Here is a 2,381-nt window from a genome sequence, read left to right as displayed (position 1 = left end):
ACCTAATGGCTTTGAGCTATAAAGGTTGCTGACCACTGGTCTATTCCATGCACTTTATAATGTGGTGCGCCTTATATATGAACAAAGTTGTAAATTATGTCAATCAATGTAGGTGTGCCTTATAATCTGGTGCCTTATAGTGCAGAAAACATGGTACATGAACATTATGACATTCAGCTTATTTACCAGAGCTTTACTTCAAGCTCTGAGTCACTGCACAGCTAGAAAACCTCGGTTTATGGAGTCTCATTGAGGCCTGAGTGTGAATCACATGTTTGGGTGTCACACCATTGTTAAGCCTCAGATCTCCAATATGGCCTCAGAATGGATGACGAGCAGTTTGAGCAGTGAGTAAAATCAGTGAGGAGTCAGCTTTGTGGGTGGTCCACATCTTTTTTCCTTTTATTTTCACAAGTGCACAAATAAAAACTTACAAAGTGCTAAAAATGCATTGGAGGATTGAGGAGTGTGGCTTCTCCAGCAGCAGCACAGTGAATGATGTAAAAAGGCGCCTTAAATACACTTCCCTGAACTGTGTGAAACCATTAAAACTCCATAGGTACTAAAAGTTAACATTAGTGTCTAAAAACTAAGTTAAAATCCTCCAAACCAAAACCATAACTATAACTTAATGAAAGGAAACTCCTATTAACCAATACCTCTAAAACCAAACACCTAAATAGTAAATTAAGTTGTAAACCCTACTAAAACTATGTGCAACACCCCCACTTGCTCCTCCTCTTGGTTCAGCCCGGAACCTTCTTTAACGGTGTCCGTCCCAGGGGGAATCTTTTACTTGGACACCGGCCTGAACACAAGACAAGGTAAGTGGAAACTCCTCACACACACCACACAACACTCTCACCCACATCCTCAAACATTCACAGCACACACATCAACAACTAAAAGAACAAGATAATCTTAAATACACATATTGCACATTGCTCCATTCATTGTTGTGTTTCTCCACAGGTGGCCGGACCGATCGACGACAGAAGACTCAATAAATAAGTTAAAACAATTGTGTGCTTTATTTATTTATATATGTGCAAATATCTTTATCTTAAACTGCTGTGTGCTTCTTAAAGTGCTGATAAAGCTTTTAAAGTGCTGAATAAAGTGCTGTGAGTGCATTAAAATAAAGGAACGAGCTTCCTGCTCGTTACAACCATAACATCCTATTACATGTGGATTTATGTTTGAAATATTCCTGAATGCTTGCTCTTAACATTTGTTTTTGGTGCCTGCAGAAAACGAAAGTGTGGCAACAACGATGGAGATGTGGGGCCATACATAAAGAAACCTCAGAACGCTTCCATGCTGTTCTTAAAGGAGCAGAGGCCCGTCGTTGCCACCGAGCTGGGCCTGACAGGGAGCGCCGGCATAAACACTGAAGTGGGAAAGAGGGTGAGTTGTCTGCAACATGTAGGAACATGTTGGAGATACAAATTCATTACTCATGTTTAGAAGCTGGCTTGTGTGTGTGTGTGTGTTGACAGTGTGTTGTCCTCTGTCCAGTGGAAGTCGTTATCACGACAGGAGCAGGCCAAATATTGTGAGGCAGCCAGAGCCGAAGTGCAGCTCCACCAGTTCAAATATCCAGGCTGGTCGACCTCCAATAACTATGTATGAACTCTCTCCTCACCTTCAACTCATTAATGTTCACAAGACGTCACTAAAAGTGCTCAAAAGTTCGTTTAAAAAAAAAAATCGACTTGGTTATTAATGTATTTTGTGTTTTTAGGGGAGGAAAAGACCACGGAGACGAGGTCCTCCCAGGAATGAGGGTCAAAACGCTCCACAGGCCCAAAGCCCACTTGTTCCCCCCGCCTGCTTTTACCTGGACAACTTTGGCCGACTTCATTACTACCAGCCACACCTGGTTCCCCCAGACACACTTCCCTGCTACTGCCTCATAGCAACCACCTGTAAATAAATAAAAATGAAAAACAAATCACTCTCATTCTATCATTTTTTTTAAATTACCATCTGAGGAGTAGCCTTATTTTATATTTTATTGTGGCGAGCACCTGGAGTGGGTGTGTGGGTGACGGGGAGGTGTTAAAAGTCCAGTCATGCAGGTGAAAATGTTTGACAGGTGAACTGTCATGTCGCTGGAGGCAATGAAGGAAAGCAGACTGGACTCCTTCCTTCCTCCTCGTTTTCTCATCTACTTTCCTATTTTCATTTGAAGGCAGCATCATTTCTGTTTGGTAAACAACCTTCAATAGGTATGGGATGAACCTTGGTCCAGCAGGAAGTGAATTGGAATTCTTTAAATCTCAATTGGAATGGTCTAATTTCAAATTGAATCTATTGAATGTGTACCACAATAAAGTCATGATGACCCCTGGTATTTGTACCGGGATGCCAGCCGGCCA

At 42.0% G+C, this 2,381-nt stretch overlaps 1 long non-coding RNA gene across 1 annotated transcript; it reads left to right on the top strand.

The window, feature by feature from the left end:
* The first annotated feature begins 807 nt into the window (after positions 1-807).
* Positions 808-1,918, top strand: LOC308129214. Its single transcript, XR_013936596.1, has 4 exons — positions 808-824; positions 1,251-1,407; positions 1,519-1,626; positions 1,745-1,918. It is a non-coding gene; the product is annotated as an uncharacterized lncRNA (long non-coding RNA).
* The last annotated feature ends 463 nt before the right edge of the window (positions 1,919-2,381 follow it).

This window comes from Blennius ocellaris (genome assembly GCF_963422515.1).
Source record: "Blennius ocellaris genome assembly, chromosome: 4".
NCBI lineage: Eukaryota > Metazoa > Chordata > Actinopteri > Blenniiformes > Blenniidae > Blennius > Blennius ocellaris.
Note: the sequence above shows the minus strand (reverse complement) of the source record. Positions and strands in the feature narration are given on the sequence as shown.